Source organism: Miniopterus schreibersii (assembly GCF_964146895.1).
Source record: "Miniopterus schreibersii genome assembly, chromosome: 14".
Taxonomy (NCBI): domain Eukaryota; kingdom Metazoa; phylum Chordata; class Mammalia; order Chiroptera; family Miniopteridae; genus Miniopterus; species Miniopterus schreibersii.
This window is the reverse complement of record NC_138114.1, coordinates 30,410,627-30,431,530: the sequence shown is the minus strand read 5'-3', so window position 1 is coordinate 30,431,530 and position 20,904 is coordinate 30,410,627. Positions and strand designations below refer to the sequence as shown.

The 20,904-nt window shown below is 39.1% G+C and overlaps 1 protein-coding gene across 3 annotated transcripts in view; it reads left to right on the top strand.

The window, feature by feature from the left end:
• Positions 1-20,904, top strand: part of PRKG1 (protein kinase cGMP-dependent 1) — a 953,315-nt gene that overhangs the window by 573,908 nt on the left and 358,503 nt on the right. The window lies entirely within an intron of this gene.

Genomic DNA, 20,904 nt, shown 5'->3' with positions numbered 1-20,904 from the left:
TAAATAAAAATCAAGTATTTCCAGTTAAAATAGAGCATTCTGATTGAGATGTGCTATATGCGTAAAATGCATGCAAGATTTTGAAGAGAGCATAAAAAGGGTAAAATCTCATTAATTTTATATTGTTTATGTGTTGAAATGCTATTTTTACTATGTAAGGTTAAACAAAATGATTTAACATTAATATCACTCATTTCATTTTTTAAAATTACATAAATGGATTATATGTCTATGGATTACACTGCTCCAGGGCCCGAATCTTAAGTCTTAAATGGAATAATTTTATTCTACATGTGCCTGTTTAAGGGATTATGAAACTAAGTTTCATCAAAAATTGTATTATGGCCTGGCCGGCGTACTCAGTGGTTGAGCGTCAGCCTAGGATCCGGGAGATCGAGGTTTGATTCCTGGTCAGGGCACAGGCCCGGGTTGTGGGCTCGATCCCCAGTCAGGGGCGTGCAGGAGGCAGCCGATCAATGACGACTCTCATCATTGATGTTTCTCTCTCCCTCTCCTTTCCCTTCTCTGAAATCAATAAAGATATACTAAAAAAAACCCACACAATTAAAACATTTAAAGGTAAATGGAGGCTTTGTCTTGTTTTAGCTAAACTCTCATATTCATTTCAGATGTATATATTAAACTATGGTGCACACCCAAGATACATAATACAATTTTTTAAAAAATATATATCTTTATTGACTTCAGAGAGGAAGGGAGAGGGAGAGAGATAGAAACATCAATGATGAGAGAGTCGTCATTGATCGGCTGCCTCCTGCACGCCCCTGACCGGGGATCGAGCCCACAACCCGGGCATGTGCCCTGACTGGGAATCCGACCGTGATCTCCTGGATCCTAGGTGGATGCTCAACCGCCAAGCCACGCCCGGCCGGGTTTAATTGTTTTTTAAAACAGGCTTGGACATAGCTATTTACTCATGATAACTGATATCTGCAAGTGATAAGGTGTGTTTATATCACCTAATAAAAATCCTCATGCTGTCAAAAGAAATAGAATAGTGCCTGCTAGTAGTAGTGTTTCCCCCCCTGATTCTTTCATTGGAGGCAGAGCAGGGGTGAAGGGAGTCAAGAAATATAATTTGGGAAAACTAAATGCAAGTCCATTTGTTTTTTTACCATACCATCTCTTTACAGAGAGAAGCCATGGCTTTTTTACACACATTCTGTCAAGGACAACAACTTAGACATCAGTTATGTGTGTAATTGTGTATATGTTAAATGTAGTAATCATGAAGATGGTACTAGGCCATTGGAATAAATTATAAAGTTCAAAAAAGGTTGCACTGCTTATCTGGCAGTTTCTTTACTGCTGCTGCAGCTAGTGTCTAAACCAGTAGGCCTCACACTTTAGCATGCATCAGAACGACCTGGTTCTGATCATATTTCTGAGGTGAGAGTGGAGAATTTGCATTTTAACAAGCTTCCCGGTGATGCTGATGCCACTGGTCTGGGGACCCCACTTTAAGAATCATTGACCTAAATTTTAGTCCCTTTTAAAGGGACTTGAAGTGTTTGCTTTTTTTTTTTTCCCCTATTCATATCAGGCCAACCTAAATTTAGTACACTGTTAAAAAGTATGAAATATTAGTAGTCTTAAAAATTATTAATACTTTAGCCCTGGCCTGTGTATCTCAAGTGGTTAGAGTGTCAGTCAGTTAGCACAGCAAAGGGTTGAGGGTTCAGTTTGCATTCAAGGGCACGTACCTGGGTTTCAGTTAGATCCCACTCCAGTCCGGCGTGTGTGGGGAGCAACCAATTGATGTGTCTCTCACATTGATGTTTCTCTCTCCCTCCCTCCGTCCCTCCGTCCCTCCCTCCCTGCCTCCCTGCCTCCCTGCCTCCCTGCCTCCCTCCCTCCCTGCCTCCCTCCCACTCTCGAAAAATCAATGGAAAAAAATATCTCTGGGTGATGATTAACTATATATATATATATATATATATATATATATATATATATATATATACTTTTTGCACTTGGACTATTCTTTTTAATTTATTATAAGTTTATCTAAATTATGGCAGTCGATCTTTCTACACTTAGCATCTGTAATGTGGCCTCATTCTCATTACTCACACTCTTCTCATGTTCTCCTTTGGCTGGATTGTACCACTCGTTTTTCATGTTTCATTCAGATTTGTGCTTTTCAACTTCCTGCCTTTTGCTTATACTGTTTTTTTGTTGGGAATTTTTTCTTTTGTCTCTTTTCTCACCCCATCACCCCAGCCCCAGTGTATAAATTATTTTGTCTTTCAATGCTAACTTCAAAGACTTTTTTTTTTTACAGTAGAGTATTGATTTGGCATCCATTATCTTTTGTATTAGAGGTACCAATACAATTTAAGCATAGAACCCATATCTAATTTATATCTTTCATATTGCTTGGTTCAGTGCAATATTACGTGTACTCAGTAAATATTTTTTTTAATTAATACAAGATCATCTTAGCCCAGATTACATATGTTAACCAAATTGTAATTTAATGCTTTCAGCTTACAAAACACTTCCTTTGGCCCAGCCAGCATGGCTCAGCAGTTGAGCATTGACCTAGGATCCAGGAGATCGAGATTCGATTCCCGGTCAGGGCACATGCCAGGGTTGCGGGCTCGATTCCCAGCAGGGGTGTGCAGGAGGCAGCTAATCAGTGACTCTCATCATTGATGTTTCTATCTCTCTTTCCCTCTCCCTTCCTCTCTCTGAAATAAATAAAAACATATTTAAAAAACAATCAAACAAAAACACTTTCCTTCTGATTCCCACATTTGGTCTTGACAACAATCCTGTAAGGTACACATACACACCATTGTATCCTAATTTTAAAGATGTGGGAACTTAGAGAACTGTTACTTAGAACTTTACCTAACAATGGATTCACTCAAAATACAGATACTATTCATAAAACTCTGAGCACTTAATAGGGAGGTGGCCCCCTCATAAATGCTTTATAAAATACAATATTTTTTTAATACTTTCAGCAATCCTTCTGAGATAGGCTATCATAAGTGTCTGAATTTAGAGCTAAAGAAATATAGAGGCACAGAAATGTTAAATAGTGTGCACATTTTAACTGACAGAGGCAGGATTTGAACACAAATAATTTGACTCAAAGAACTCAAACTCTTAAATTATTGCATTAAATTAGCTTCCCAAGGTAACATAGCTAGGGAGTGACCAAATTACAGCCTGAAACTAGGCCTTTTGATTTTAAACGTCTCTTTTCATGACCAGTGCTATACTCACAGCTTACTGAGGCCTGGGCACAACCCCTTTGGCCTTTTTCCTGATTGTCTCTGAGTTTAACTAATTGCAATTTTGACATCACAATAAGTGCTGTGACAACAGATGGACAGTAAGATGTAAAGACTGCAGCAATTTAAAAAGCCTTTTTTCAAATTATAGGGCTATAGTTAAATATTAAGTATGAATTTTTTTAAAAACATCGTTTGATAGGTAATGAAGGTGTTTTTCATAAAATGAAAGAGCCCAAATTTCTTAGTTCCCAAATTATGTTGGTTCGTGACATTTCTCACAATTTAAAAAATGTATTTAATGTGAAACAATATACAGAGGAATAAATAGTAAGTTTCATTTACTCATACATGAGAAGAATGACTTTTATTGGAAAGAGGAAGTTTTCATGAATTTGGGACTGCTGGGAATATGCTATTCCAGGACTAGAGGTTGGACAGAGCCAAACATTCTCTATGGAAGGACTGAGGAGTTCACCCCATTTTTTTAAATAGATGAAAATAATGAGGCCGAGAGAAAACAAGGGACTCAGCCTAGCTCGTAGTGGGATTTAGGTCTTCGGACTTTCCCATCCTAACTGTGTTCCCAGCACTCTGATAGGCAGGGGAGAGATGGGGTTAAGAACAGACTTTAATTTTAGAGAGACTTGGGTTGGTTGCTTAGTTCAAGTAACTAGTTAGGCTTGGACGAACCTCTGTGCTTCCATTTTTAAATCATTGAAATAAGAGTAATACCACCTGTATTAGACTGTTGTGTGGAATATTTGGCAAATTTTATCATTACTTATTTTGTGTAATAATTATGAATCTACATTTGTTATATGGAATTAGTAGTAGTAGATGAAGCAGCCTCTTGAAAGAGACCCAAATTTTAGTCTAAGGCTATTTATTTTTTTGTTTATATCTTCATTTTTATCTTTAAAGGGGTAGACTAAGTATACTTATTTTCAGAATATATTATTTTTAAAACTGTTCAGAGACAACGTTGGGTAACATTGCCATTTTAACTTAGGTAGATTTATAGTTGAACATGGATAATTTTTAGGCTCTATCCCATTAGACATATCAATGAGAATTTTACTGATCATTTCAGTGTTCATTAAGTTCTTATACTAAACAAATTCAAATATTTAGTGGCCGAATTTCCGCTTATTCATTTTTTTCAAAAGAGCCTGCCTGAACTTTGTGGAGGATCCAGGCTTATACAAAACTGCATTGGTCTGGCGCACAGGTTTCCTGCTGAGCGTCTGCCGGGGATGTGGTTAGGTCCACTACCTTTGCGTGTGCACTGGCAGACATAGCCATTTATGCGAACATGGAAAAGCATAGCTAATCGGACAAGAAGCACAGCTAGCTGCTTCCTGCTTCAGGCTGTCACCTGAAAGAGCACAGAGGAAGGAAGCATCCTCATAAACGGTGGAAAAGTGCAAGTCCTGAAACCAGGTCTTGAATAATGACACCCTTTAGGTTTAAGATGAACCCATGAACCTTTTTTTCTGTTACCAGAAAAATCCAACACCCAGAGAAATGTCTGAACCGCCCTTCACTTCACAAGTTAGGCTAGTATCTCTCTTCTGAGGCTCAGTTGGCCTCTAGCATGAGCCTATATTTATACCAAGTTACAGGAAGAAGGATGTCCTGAAATATTTGAGGGCTCAGATTGTTAAAAAATAAAACAAAACAACAGTGTGACAGAATTATTTTGAATTCATTATCACGTTGGAAGGATCCTTGAAAAACATTACTTCAGATGCCATTTCAAATTTGTCACAAAACATTTAAATTCCCAGAGTCAAAAATTAGGCAAAAATATAAAATCCAATATTTATGGGAATTTAGTTGCTAGCACTTTTTGGTACAGGTACAGAAAAAAACTTCAACCATGGTAAGCAAAAGAGGGTGATGGTGGTATTTTAATGGCATGGTTGTGTCCCCCTTATCTGGGGGATATGTTCCAAGAACCCCAGTGGATGCCTAAAACCACAGATAGTACGGAACCCGATATATACTATGTCTTTCCTATACATATATGCTTATGATAAAGTTCAATTTGTGAGTTAAGCATAGTAGATTAACAATAACAATAAAATAGAAAAATTAAAACAATATACTCTAATAAGTTATATGAATGTAGTCTCTCAAAATATCTTGTGCTTTACTCACCCTCTCGCGATGATGTGAGTGGATAAAATGCTATGTGATAAGATGAGGGGAGGCGAATGATGTAGGTAGGCATTGTGACGTAGTGTTAGACTATTACAGGGGTTACTTGAAATCAAGCACTGAATACCGGGACCCATCTGATAGCCCAGACAGCTACTAACTGACTGACATTGGGGGTGGGGGGTGCGGCCGGGGTGGGAGGGACAGCGTATACCTTGGGGATACGCTGGACCAAGGGATGAGTTATGTTCCAGGAGGGCTAGAACGGACCGCGTGAGATTTCCTCATGCTACCCAGAATGATGCACAATTAAAAACTTATGAGAGTTTATTTTTGAAGTTTTTCATTTAATATTCATGGACCGAGGTTGACCTCAGGTAACTGAAACTATGGAAAGTGAAACTGCAGATAAGGGAAAACTGTACTCTGTTATCTCTCAGAACCTACAGGCAGAGGATTAGTCTGCTTGGGCTGCCACAACAAAATTCCATAGACTGGGTGATTAAACAACTGAAATTTATTCTCTCACAGTACTAGAGGCTGGGAGTCTAAGACCAAGGTGCCAGCCTGTTTGCTTTGTCCAGAGGCCTCTCTCTCCGCCACCTTCTAGCTCTGTGCTCACATGGCCTTTCCTTTCTGTGTGTAAACCCCTTGTGTCTCTTCTACTTCTTATAAAGATACGTCATATTGGATTAGGGCACCACCAAAATAAGTAACATTGGAGGTTAGGGTTTTGACATACGAATTTTGTTGGGGGAGGCACACAATCCAGTCCATAACAAGCAGTCCTGCAGTCATCTTCAGGAAATGAGGGAATGGGCATTTATAACACATGCAGGATGCTCTATTCCCATTCCCCTCCCCTCCCCTCCCCTCCCCTCCCCTCCCCTCCCCTCCCCTCCCCTCCCCTCCCCTCCCCTCCCCTCCCCTCCCCTCCCCTCCCCTCCCCTCCCCTCCCCTCCCCTCCCCTCCCCTCCCCTCTCCTCTCCCTGAATAACCAGACTTCTGATTTCTCTCCCTGGTCCACTGTCACTTAAGAGGCTCTTCTATAGGCTTTTTATTTACTTGTTACAGATTTGTCCAGAGAGAATGATTTGTTTCTCTGGGTGCTGATTCCAGTTCCTGGGACAGAGAACCTAAAGGTCCATCTCTACTCTGATGTCTACCCTTGATTTAATCCAACAGAAGACAGGGATTGGGACCAGGGTGATAGTGACACTTTTGATCAACTTTGTGCAGGGGACCAGCAATCAGCTGCAGTGGGAGGGACCCTACATACCCTTGCAGTGCCGGGAGTTAACCTCCTTTACCTGCTGGGCCGCGGAGAGGTCAAGGGCAGGGCCACTTAGGGGCTTAGTGCAGTGGCTATTAATCATCAAGTACAGATTCTCAATTATTTTAACCACTGATGTGGCCGTCCTCGTAGAAGCAGCTGAATATCTATCCTGGATGACCATAACTCCAAAAGTAGCTCCTATTGGCATACCCTTCCTAGGGAGGGGAGAGGTTAAAAGAATTGTTGCGAACTAGGCAGCCATTCTTAATGTGCCTATCATCAGAGTTCATCCAACATTCCTCTAAGTCATTCCCTCTGTCTCTGCAAAAATAAAATATCAGTTCCAAAAGTGGGTCATTTTCATAGAAAATTTTAAAAAATACTGATTTACATATAGAAAAAATGGCTTTGTATAAAACAATAAAGAAATGTTTAGCCACTCACGATCTTCAGAAAACTTACATTATAGACACGGTTTTCTTGAAGGTGAATAGATTATACATTTTAAAATACCAAACTCTCCCGTCTCTCATATAGAAATATTGATAATTCTGTTCTTGACAATTTAATGATACAATAAATAGTAATAATTCTTCTATTATTGCTTCATCACTATCATATGACATTTGGTCTCAGAGCAGTACAATGAGAGAATTTCCTCTGCTCACCTCCAGGTGTTTGCCAGTTCCTCCGGGCTCTGGGGAACAAAGCAAGTGCCTGCAGGGAAACAGGGACCTATTCCAAGTGACCTATTCCTCTGGAGCTCAGCCTTTTGTTAGCCCTGAAAATGGAATTGTGTGTGTCAGCCCACAGCCCATGAGGGGTCCAGGAAAGAGAAGCTGATGCCTGCAGGGGGAATACAGAAAATGCAGATGTTTCCCTGCCAGGTAATGGCCTGGAGTTTGCTGCCAAGGTCCCAGGCTTGAGCAATTGTTGCGGGCATCACTCTCACTGGCAGGACTTCCACAGGGAGTCCTTCTGAGAGCAGGGGTCTGCAGATGGGGAGGAGATGGGGGGAGGCAAGAAGGAAACTTACCTCATGCATTTCACATCAGCCCTGGCCTGATAACTCCATAGGAATCCTATTATTTATTGTCAACTAAAATGGACTTAGAACCTATTTTGTAAATATTTACTGAGCATGGGCTATGTGGAAGGTAGGCACTGAGTTTGACAACACGGGTTTAAATATGAATTGAAATGTGACTCCTGCCTTCACTAGAACTTTTCACTAAAAACTTTTAACAGCTTTCCTCGAACTTTTACTGAGGATTTATGGTGTTCAGGTTCAAATATGCGGCGGGACAGCTGTGCCTGCGAGGAGTTTCCTTTCCGTCAGGCAAGATGGAGAACAGAGTCTATGAGCAGACAGTTTCCAAATACATTTTTGATTTGTTTGATTTCCTGAGAGGTATACAGAAAATGAAAATATAACTGCTCTCTACCCATTGACCCTCTTGCTGAGGTTGAAGATGAAAAAGGCTTTTGGTTTTCTTTATTACTAAGAAAATGACTGTTATTTCTCTACCATGCTAGGTTCTATTTACCTATATACGCTTATATATATTGAGGATGGGGATTATTACTTATAACTGATTGCTTTTGACTAGAAGCCGGTACTACTCTGATAGGCCCTCGCACGTCTCTCTACCTAGAATGGAGGGGCAAGGCAAAGCCTGGCTCTTGGTAGATGGAATGTTCCCAGGCCATTGATTCAATGAGCAGCTTATTCTTTCTCCTTAGAGTTCTTAAACTTTAACCTTAAAACAAAGCATGATTTCTTGAGATCATAAATAAAATATAACCAAGTTTATTGCTTAAATTAAGTATTTCAACTAAACTCAAATGTTATTTGTATTTGAACAAAGGATACAAATATGAATACCTTTGACCTTCAGTCTAACCAGGGGCAGGCCAGCCAAGCCTCTGTTTGTGCCGTGATACTTTGTCCTGTTTTGTGGGCTCAGTAACTAGTTATTTTAAGACTTTGCTTCATAAGATGACCTTTCTTACGTGCTGCCTCCTCAGGTTCTTTCCTCTCCCCTGTTTTTGTCGTTGCTGTCTACTACGTCCCTTCCTTCCCGACCTCCTGGAAGAGGCTACGTGCTGATGGCCTAGGCAGGAGAGGGCTCTGCGCTCCTGGAAAGAGCAGCGCGGTAGGAAACAAACCCAAGCCCTCTTGCCTCCGGTTTCTCTCCTGATGGCTTCAAGGCAGTTCTGACAGCTTCCCTCAAAACTGGAGCATTTGCTGTCTACTTCCTTTACAGCACATGAGCACTTTTATTTCTTCATGTAGGAGGTAGCCGTCGGTAAGTGGGCGGCTGAGTGAGAAAGCAGATGGGACGAGTTGATGGAAGAGCTAAATCGGGGGAGAGTGTTTGAGCTGTGAGTGAAGACAGAAGTAAACATTTTAATGACTAGATCCAGAATGGCAAAGATTGCAGTGCACCAAGGGCTTATATTCTTTTCTTCTTTTCTCTCTAAATAGTTTTTCCACCTCTATCCATGTATTATAATTACTGTCAAATGCTGATGCTTTTCACAGTATTATTTGGAAAATTAAGGGTTTACTATACAGCTGTATCATTTTACAACTCTAGGTGTTGTGGTTTTTTTTATAAATGTAGACTCTAACATCCTACTTAATATTCATCCCCACAACCTAAAAGAGAGCCATTTGAATCCAAACTATTATTATTACAGTTACAGTGCCATGCACTGTACTAAGTGCTTTATACAGAATTGTGCGTTCAACCTACACAAAAACCTAGTGAGGGGTTTCTGATAGATGAGGAAACTGAGGCACAGATGGGCTAGACAGTTTGCCCTGGATTTTCCAGCAAGGAAGAAGAGATAGATATGACCTCAGGCAGTCTTAAAAGGGGAATTAGTTCATTCCTGAAAGTTCTAACTTATTTTTCTAAAGTTAGAATTAATGTTTTATTCCCCCAAAGGAAAATTTCTGTTAATTTCCCCAGCAGCCACATTTTCCATCTTTTCTTGCCTTGTCAGCTGCCTGTCAGCGGCATAAAGACACGCAGCGTGAAACCGACCGGGAGAAACTCTGAAATCTATAACCAGCTGGCAGAATATTGAAAAATCCTCGCAAGGGCTTGTTTTGTCATTTATTGTTTAGCGCTAAAACCGGCTGCCAGTGGCACAGGTGATTTAATAGACACCATTTAGCTCATATATTATTTTGTCAAGAAAATTCATTGTGCTATATTCCTCTGTAATCTTTTGTGGCTGCTTACTTATAAAAACAAAGTGCCTCGGAACTCTAAATTATCTCACAGAGAGGAAAAGTAAAACAGAGATGGCTATTAATTTAAGCTCTTTCACACTGAAACTGTCACTCTGAAGAAAGAAATATATGCAAAGTAAGATATATAGGCTTCTTTGGTAATTAGAAACACTGAAAGTGGCACATTTCTTGTTTGGAAGTTCAAAAGGCATTTTTTAATCTATTAAAATAGATTGAATGTTTTCTCGCTTTAAAGCTAGGATGAATACCAAAGTGTTTTCCAGACTCTAAAACATTATTCACGCCTCAGGCGCACACAGGTGTATGTAATGCAAGTGACTGTGTTTGGTGCATTCGTACTGGGTCAGCCTAATATCTGTCCAGGGCAGCGATATTATTATGTAGCTTCCGATGTCACTTCAGAAAAAGGCATCCGAGCATTATTTAGAATTCCAAATGTTATTTAGGCTCTAAAAGAGAGCCACTTGAGTTCAGTAGATTGGTGGACACTGTTCTCTTTATTTCTTACGCGTACACAGTGCCCATCATATTGGATGTACGGACAAAAAGGGTGGCCACGAACCCCATGCATACACTGTGGGAGAAGCAGGGGGTGCCCTCCTGCAGTGACCCTCAGTCAAGTGGAAGACGAAGGCACACTTAGGACAAAGAAGAGAGCAGGATGGGGAAAAAAGGGGCAGTGAGAAGGAGTGGAGCCTTAGAAGCGAAAAGTTTTATTTCAGAAAATGTCAGATACACCAGTAATGACCATGAGACCTTCCTGTAGTCAGTGAAAAACCAAACCATCCTTATGATCACGGGGTCCAGTCGTTCCGAAATGCCCAGAGGCATCACTCATTGTTTGTCATCACAAATGCTAGAAACAACATATATGTCAGCAGTGAATTAGATACATGAGTTGTATTTGTTATAGTTCTATATTATAAAATATATTCTCTCTTATAGAATTACATGTAACTGTTCTAAAAATGAGAGAGATCTCTATGTGTTCTTAAGAAATAATCTCCTAACCATATCTTTTAATGAAAGAGAGGAAGGCACAGGACAGTGGCATAGTATGCCCCATTCTTTCCCCTCTCCCCCCGTATTGAGATGTGTATACACATAAGAGCTGCTATATTAGTATATTTATAAGGTGTTTCTCAAAGGATAGCTAAGAAATAATAATCGCCATTTTCTATGGGTAAAAAGACTAGAGAATAGAATAATAGGGAGTTTTATTTTCTCATGGGATGTCTATTTTTGCTGTTCCCCTCATTCCCTCCCACGATAAACACATTTTTTTCAATACAACTCAGAGTTCAGTTTTCTACTGTTTGTCAAACTTCATAGGTAGATAGATAATTTTAAAAATTCAATCAAATTAGCATGCATCAGAAATCTCTGTGAGAACTCAATAAAACACAGCAATTATTTGTTATTATTGTTATTATTATTACGATTATTGGGTCTTCTATTGGCTTCCTCCCACCTAAAGGGAGGGGACATTGCCATTATGTTCATCATCTCGCCTGGGTATATCCTACCTTGTCTCTGAAGGGTTGATATAAAGAGCCCTGATATGGAAAGTCATGAGTCAAACATTTGAGAAAATGTTTGAAACTTTCCTTAGAAAATGTATTTACTTATTTATTTTATTTATTTATTTTTATCCTCACCAAGGATATATTTTTTCCATTGCTTTTCAGAGTGAAAGGGGGGGAGAGAGAGAGAGAGAAAGAGAGAGAGAAGCATCTGATGTGAGAGAAACACATCGATTGATTGCCTCCCACATACACCCCAACAGGGGCCGGGGATTGAGCCTGCAACCGAGGTACATGCCCTTGGCTGGAATCAAACCCTGGACCCTTCAGTCTGAGGGCTGATGCTCTAACGACTGAGTAAAACTGGCTAGTGCCTTAGAAAATGTATTTATATGCATATGACCTTTAATGATATTCACTAAAAGTATAGACCTTATAGTATATGCTTGTGTGAAATTTTTCCCCCCAGGCCTTTGGAAACTTGTCATTGGACATTTGAGTTTTGGTAGCTCACACCTCCTGGGATTATTAGGATGCCAAATCATTTTGTCTCTTCCCAGATCTCACTGCCCGTGAATGCTGAGGCTCTGCGTGTGGATGTCGAGCACATCTCATCATAACGGGCCCATACTCTGTTTTGCAACATGATGGGCCCTTATTACCACTTCTCCTGCTGAAATGAGACGCTTCACTATTTCTCTACTTCTACCATGTGCCACTATTACTCTTTGCTTCTTGCCAGTTCCTATCTCCCACCCCTAAGGAGAATGGAAGAGGGTTTGCCTTCCACAAGGAATGAAATCTTTCCTTATACTATCAAGGAGAAACCTAACTCTTCTAGTTTACATACCATAATCCAGGGTTCTGAAAATTGCACTGGAGGATATTTGAGTGGCTTTATCTTGGTTTGTAGTCAGACATTCCCTACCATTCTGGAACCCACATTTAAAACTAAGCCAGGTATCTGGATATTCGTGTATCCTAAGATCTCTGTGAGGTCTTTGGTTTTGTAGGGCCAAACAATGTGCCCCAGATCTTTTTAAACATTTTACTTAGTATGTCTCCTGGAAACAGGTTTTCAGGTCTCCTGCTCTGATAGCCCAGAATTCCCAGACTGAGCATAAAACCTCCCTGGTTTCCAGGACCTTACGATATAATAGGAAATACTGAAACAAGCACAACACCTGTTTCCATGTAATTGCTATTATGCATTGGGTTGCCAAGGTGACAAGCGCTATTAGAATCAGTATGGCTATAGCTGTTGAGTTGTTAATACTGAAAACAATGCATTATTCAGGAGGCTGCTCTCAATGCTTACTAGTTATATAGGTTTTCTTCTTTAAAAGGACAAGTGATGCTCTCTCAATTTCATGGGAAGCATATTTAAAAAGATAGTCCTCAGTAAACAGAATGGATTTGTTCCAGAAAAGCTGTCTATATACTAAATTCTGTTTTCCTGTTGACTTCCATTATAAAATTGGAGATACTATTTTGTGATTTTTGTTTCTCATAAAATATCATTTGCAGTTAATAATGCAGCAAGCTTAAAAAATTGTGGATAAAGGAAAACTTATATTTCTATAAAAGCATTCATATTAGGTAAATGGAAACATAGAAATGCAGGATTTCTCAGATTATTGTGTTTATTTGTCTCAAAAGGATGAGTGTTCAAAGAGGGAAGGAAGATAGCAGCCCTTGCAAAGAATTCTGCTCGATCAAGCTTCTAAATATTTTTCTTTTAAGTATTCTATAGTAGGAGAGTTCAAAGTTCTGTTTAGTTACTCAGATCCTGGTCCTCCACATGTTTCATTAGAAATGAACAGGCTGAAAGTAAGTTAAAAGAAGCTAAGACATGGCCATATATACAAGCAAACAGTAATAGCCTATTGTGGCAATCATTTTGCAAATTATACACACATTAAATTATTATGTAGTACATCCTAAACTAATGCAGTGTTATATGTCAACTATATGTCAGTATAACTGGGAAAGTTTTTTAAATAAAAGAGTAAAATTCTTTTTTAAAAAACCAATATAAGCTATTCAGGTAATAGCAGTTACTCACTGGGAAACCTTGACGCAGTGGAGGCAGAAAGCATTCTGTGAATTTTAACTTTTCGTATGTGGGCCATAATAAGAGCAACTACTTGGATATTAACTGTGACCAGTACATTAAACATGCATCCTGTGATTCAGTGCCTTCCCTTGAAGACCTTACTTATAGAAAGGAAAACTGAAAAAGTATTTTCTAATAATTTTTTATTAAATAGTCCAGGACTTAATTATACCATATCCTGAGTTAACAGTACCATCTGAGAGCTGGGGATAAATAGAGAGACCCAGTCACCACCCTCAAGGAACTATGGATCTAGCAGGAAAGCTAGAAAATAAACAAGCACTGCAAGCAGACTGTGCTGCAGGCCAGAACAAGAGAAGTTCAGGGCACTATTATTGGTTCTTTAAATGTTACCAAACTTCCCAGGGAACACAATGCTGAGAACAAAAGTATGAATAAGAGTTAACTAGGTATCCCAGCCAGTGTGGCTCATTGGTTGAGCATCGATCCAAGAAGTCATCGGCTCCATTCCTGGTCAGGGCACATGCCCCAGTCCCAGGCTTGATCTCCAGTGGAAGGGGGAAGGGGGCTCTCATTGATGTTTCTAACTCTCTTTCCCTCTCCCTTCCTCTCTCTCTCAAATCTAAAATCAATAAAATTATTTTTTTTAAAGAGTTAACTAGGTAAAGATACAATCATGAGTATTACACACAGAGGGGAAGAAATATGGAAAGCCCAGAGGCAAATACAAGTAGGGCATTTCAAGTACCACGACACTTCCCAGGTAGCATTCTAATAGTGATAGGTAAGATCGTGAGAAGCTGGAAAATGCCAGGCCTTCATCCCTGTGTTAGTGGTAAGCATCCTACTACTGCTTTTATCTCCCTTAGGAAGACCAGTATTAAATTTACCCTCACATATCATATGGGTTTAAAATGGAATTAAAACAAGTGCTTTATTTGCTGATTTCCCCTCTCTGTTGCCCTTTCTTGAAGTGAAGGCAGGGCAGTTTTTGTTATTAATGTTGCTTTCTGAAAAGTCTGAGAATCCTGTCGAGACTGAGAGCAGAGAGGAGGCAGTGGCCGGCCGTGTGAGCTTGCTGATGGGCAGTAGGGTTCCAATAGGCTGTTCCTATGAAGAAAGCAAACCCTCAGGTCAAGCACCTTGGTCTGAAAATGGGGCAGATTTAGACCTAAGAGGACTGGGGAAGCAAATAGAAGTCATAGCAGATATTCCCTCTCCCTGCAGTCTCCCTCCCCTACTCTTTGTGTCTGTTTCTGTTCCTGTGTAGATGAACTCTGAGCCAAAGGAAGGATTTGTCAAACTAGCGAGGGGATATGGAACCTAGAGGGCAGCCAATTATTTCTGAAAACTAGTTACTGTGCTGATATAATATAAATGTAGCTTTGTTGCTTCACTACAGGCAAATTCCTAAATCAGAATTTGAGATTTATGATCCGTAAGTAAGAAGAGAAAAACATCTTTAGAAGTGAGAAAATGAGCCTCTGTTCAATGGCTTGGACAGCAAGTTACAAGCCTTTGAAATTTAAGTCTTCATTGCCTCCTGCCTTGATCATTACAGTATTTTTCTAATTCATTGTCCTGTCTCAGGTCTCCTGGTCCTCCCCTTCCTTCATCTGTTTATGTATACATCTACCAGACATTTATTATCTCTTGTGCCCTAGATATTGTTCTGAGTGCTGGGTGTGGTGAAATGAAGTTCGTATTCTCATAGGGTTTATATTCTAGTGGGAGGGAGGGGAGAGAACAACAAACTGATACATTAAAATAATAATTTCCAATTATAATCGGTGCTATCAAAAGAGTATAAGTCAGTGTAACAGACTAGTTACTTTGGAGCAGGTGATCAAGGGACACTTCTCTGAAAAAGTGGCTTTTAAGCTGGGACCTGAATGCAAAGGTCAGAGATGACAATATTCCTGCAGAGACCAGTTAGTTTCAAGTCCCAAGGTGGAAACAGGGGACCGACGTGACCAGTTCAGGCAAAGGCCAGTGTAGCTATGCATCACTGTGGGCTGGGAGGGCAAGCGTAGGCAACAGGGAGTGGTGTGAGGCCATAGAATATAGATGCCATATCCTATGCTAAGAGCTTTGCCTTTGTTACCACATTGACTCTGAACAATGTTCCAATGAGTGCTTTCTTTCCTTGTCTATACTTGTGGAAAGCTGACCGTTAGGGGTGGGGTAGCCATGTAATTTAGTGTCCCAACTGAAAAGGGGGCATTATTCGTACTTACTCTGGGACAACAGGTATAAACCAAGGCTGTTGTGAAAATCAATTTGCCAGAGCCATGCAGTAAGTGCCACAGTAGAGCTTTAAATGGTAATAGTCCAAAACCCATATTATTACTGGTTCTATCAATACTCTCTTGGTGCTAGATAAGTGACCTGCTTTAGATCTTTCAATTTGGATAAGTGACTTAACCTCTCTGAGCTGGGCATTCCTCATGAATAAAAATGGTGGTGTTGGGACATGGTGAAAGTTCAACATGATGGTTGCTAGTAACTAGCAACCGCCCACAAGGTGAACATTCAGCAAATGAGGCTGGGTGGGGTTTGTGACTTAAATTTAATCTTCTTCTTTGACCCTTATAAGTATTTAGCATAATATTTTTCTGGCAGATGGTGCTAGCTTTCAAATAAATAATAATTAAATGCACTCTAATACTTCAAGTTCAAGAATTAGGTTGATAGGCCAAAGGAATGATCAGAAATTACATTGAATTCAGAAGTAGATTTGGGGGAATGTTTTGCAATTGCTTTAGAGTCAGAGCCAAAACAAGAAAAAAATCTTTGGTAGGTAAGTGTGGTGAAAATCCATATTATTTACCATAGTAAGCTGAGCAGCTATCCCTGGATCCATTACTCCAAGGTATAAGGAGGCTCTCTGTTCAGTACACAGATCTTACCTGCCTTTACCATCTGCTGCTAATTGATTTAATATGCATTTTTCCCCTAAATATGTTAACCTACTCTGTAGCCCAGGTGAAGTAGAGACGGCTGTCATAACCAGTGGCATTTTCCTGCATTATCAATCATATATCCTTCACTAAATCTTCACTCTATAACCATTTGACAAGATGAATTTTCTCCCTGGGCTACCCTTGCCATTTATAATAATATGGCTTAGCTGTAAGCATTCATTTTTAGTCTTGCCTTCTTCAGGGCAGGATTATGCTTTAGTGTTTTTATGTTAATGCAAGTAATAATATTAACTTATTCATGAAATAGTTTTCAGTTAAGGCTGTTTGCCGTCAAAATTCCCTTCTGTAAATCTTTTGTGTGTTTTTTATTTTTCAAATCCAAACTGTGCACAGTTCACCTTCTAATTGCAAGATAACATACCTGGTGCTTTAGTTGGTATGGAGAATATAAAACTTAATCCCTGCCTTTGAGGAACTTACTGCATAATTATATTTATTTTTATACTACGTTAATACTTATTAAATATCTACTGTTTTATAGGTGTTTTTACATGGAATAATTTATTTATACCTTATAGCAAACTCATTATCTAGATGGAGTTGTGCCTCTTATATATTATTACACATATATTCAGAGGCAAAATATTATATAAAAAGATAACATTTAAATCCAGGCTATCTTTTGGCTCCAGGACATAACTTCTTTATGGAAAACTGTACTTTGTTTTCCTGTAGGAAGTAGAGCACTATGAAAGAATATATATGTGCATATATTCATTGTTAGTGTTCTCTCTACATTTTCTCAGTGTTGATAGTCTAGAGTTGCAGAAACACTCATAGACATAACAGATTTATATCTCACTCATCTCTTTACTAAGAATTGCTTTAATGTTAAATCTCAATTTTGCACAAAGTAAGCAATTTATATTAAGTAAACAAGTAGAATTCCTTCTTCCTGTTCTATAATCTCTCCAAGTAAAGGTGTTTACCCAAATGAGCATATACTGTATCTGTGGGTCAATCAGCCCTAGGTTTAGAAGTTGTCCCTTTCATGAAAATATGATAGCTTCAGGTTTTAACTCTTTTACCTTTTTTGTTGTTGGAAAAGTATAACTGTTAACTTGTTTAAATGGAGTTTGATGTTTGTGAATAAGTAATCTCCATAACTGAATATGCTGTTTTGATCCTGTCTGAAAGGGAGATTTTTCGAGGTATTGTTAATAATCTCAATGAATTGAAGTTAAAAGTTAACTGAAGGCAGGGGTCAAGTGTGTATCAGTCTAACAGGCCTCTAATGAGTTGAAATGGGAATCTATTGACATTAATGTTTCTCTTTTGACAATTACACTCAATATTAGGGGCTTCTATTATTTGATGAAGCCCAGAGCTTCCCAGATTAAGGAAGAGGCAATACCTCAAGTCTGTACCCTATATCTTAACTCACAGCTTAGGACAGTAGTTCCATGGATTGGAAGCTGGCTTTAAGATTTATGTAGCCTATGCCCTGGCTCAGGGGTTGAGCATCGACCTAGGATCCAGGACAGTTCGATTCCCACTCAGGACACATGCCTAAGTTGCGGGCTCGATCCCCAGTCGAGGGCGTGCAGGAAGCAGCCCATCAGTGACTCTCTCATCATCGATGTTTCTCTCTCTCCCCCTCTCCCTTCCTCTCTCTGAAATCAATACAGATATATTAAAAAAAAAAAAATATGTAGAGTAATTGCACTAGGGATAAAGGACTGTTTAAACCTATATTATTGCCTTTTGAAATTAAGAGTTCCAAGGGAGTTGTTATATTTTAATATATTGAGACCTACAAGAGTATTCATAATATGTATGCATTGATCTTGTGGCCCAATGTAAAACTTCATTCACATGAAGCCCATGAGCACCCAGGAATAAATGCTTCTGTCCAAATTGCTGTATGTAACAAAAATGAAAAGCAGAAATGATAGCTTGTCGTCCCTGCAATTTAAAAGTCTTGCTTTGATGAATATCTGAGTTTTGTTCTATTCCAAAAATATTGCCTTCAGAGTTTAAAATTTAAACCACATAGAAGGGAGAAAAATGGTTGTATTTATAGACATGTTTTTCATACTTAGTATAGCACACACTTCACCTGGGAAACTTTATGTAGGATCTGTAGAATGCTATTCACAGATCATTCATAAGTATATTAAATTTGAGATTTCCTTTCACCCTCTGATGAGAAAAAGTGCTAAATATTTAATCCTGTGTTTCTCTTTGCACATGTACCAATTAAAGCATTGCCTGCAATGCCCCCAAATTGTTTTAATAATAAACTTCAAAGAAATGACTTGGAAAACATTATAAAATGAAATAAAAACATACTTCACAAAAATATTATTGATAAAAGAAAATAGAATGATTCTGTTTTATGTGCCTTTATTCCACCCACTCAGCAACTGCAGTGCCTTGTCATTAATGCCCTGGCACGAAGGATAATACCTGCTAAATGTTCATCATACCTTTTCTCCCACTTTTAAAATTGTTTAAGAATGGTGCTCAGATAAGATTGAACAAGAAAAGGAACATCTAGACAGTGTGGCCACCACCAGTGTCAGGGTTTAAAATAAGAAATGGGAAGGAAACATTTAATTTACTATGATTCTGCAATGTAGATTATATCCTAATTTTGCCAAAAGGAAAGAGACAGAAAGCAGTCAAATGTTTTGTCCAAGGTTAAAGAGCTTTTTAGAGTTGAAACCAGATTAAAACTAGTTCTCTCTGATTATACATATTGATTCTTTCTGATAGCGGAAACAAGGGGCCACCTGTCACTACTTGAGTCAAATTAAACAGAGATATGGCTGAATCATATTCGAGCATTTATTTCAATAATGCCAGCAGTATAGGGAGAGTAGTTGGTCACCCTGGAAATTCTGCTTTGACTCCCCTCACCAGTTGGCTGATTATACACCGGCGAGGGAGAAGATAACTCCATGCAGCTATAAGCTAGAAGTGTAACAGGGAAAGCGGAGGGAAGGTCTGCAGTCTGGCCTTCAGGAGCTCAAAGTCCAATAACAAGGTGGCTAATCTTCTAGGATGTTACAAACAGCTCAGCCTGTTCCGGGGACCAAAGAATGGTCAGCGTTACTGAAGCAAACTCCCAGACGGGGCCTGGGTCCAGGCACAGCAACCAAATCAAAGTGTGTCCTGTCCTTGGTCTGTTCTCAAACTGTATTTCTTTTCTGAGTAATGGACCCACCGAGGCATCTTATCTTTTTACAGCCATGTTTCACCCTCCAGTTTCCCAGGGTCTGTAAGAAAACTTCTTATCTATAGTCGTTAATAAGGTGAATGATTATTAAACAACTGTCGCTCTATTCTTATTCCATGCCCTTCCCCACTATCATTTCCACTGTATTACTCTAACTCTGAATAAAGAGCTTAGACTGCCCACAGACTAGGTAATTTGCCCTTACTGAATTAATTTCAGTGCTTCCTGTTAATAATAGTGAATAAATGTTGTTCACTGGAGTGGTATGTTTCTTACAATGGATGAGCCTACACTGACAAGTCATTATCACCTAAAGTCCATAGTTGACATTTAGGGTTCATTCTTGGTTTTATACATTTTATGGATTTAGACAATTAGGAAGAGAGCTCACTGCCCTTGTGATGAAAATGTAACCTAAGATATAGAAAGGCTTGGTTTTCCTAGTAATAGAACTGGAGCCCATGTTCCAGAAGCTGTTGCAAGATGTGCCCTAAGGCGAGGGCCAACCTTCTAACCTAGAGCAAGAACAGTGTAAGTCCTGTGGCCTCCAGGCTTTGTACTGGCTTGATGACTTTTTACCATTACAAAGACTCTAGCCTTCGAAAATAATGAAGTTCAAACATGAGTGACAACTGGAAAATTTATTTTTACTGATGATTGGGAAGAAAGGGACTACACATAGTACATTTTAGACTTTGACCTTGCAGAGTTACTTCCCTCAAGTGAATTGGGAAAGGAGAAAACCGCAGCTTTTTAAATTAATTGGCTTGCTTCATGAATTATATGGTAAGTGTCCTTTATTGAAATTATGTATTGCAATACATTAAACTAGTGGCTTTCAAACTTTTTGGACATAGCTCACAATAAATTTTTAAAATTATTGCATTCTATGAAGTACACACACACATATCTGAAACAAAATTATTGGTCTTATTTAAGTTCTGATCACAACCCATGCAACCCCCATTTTGGACAAAAACAAAAAAGATTAAACCTTATACCATTGCCTGTAGGCAACATTTTTAAAGGGGAAAAATTAAATCTGTATTCAAACTAAAAAGGGTAAACAGATACATGGTCAAGAGGACACTGTATTTCATCTTTCAAACTATTTGATAAGGTTTATATTTAGAGTTAATAACAAGTTGGTTGTTGATTAGTTTGGGAAG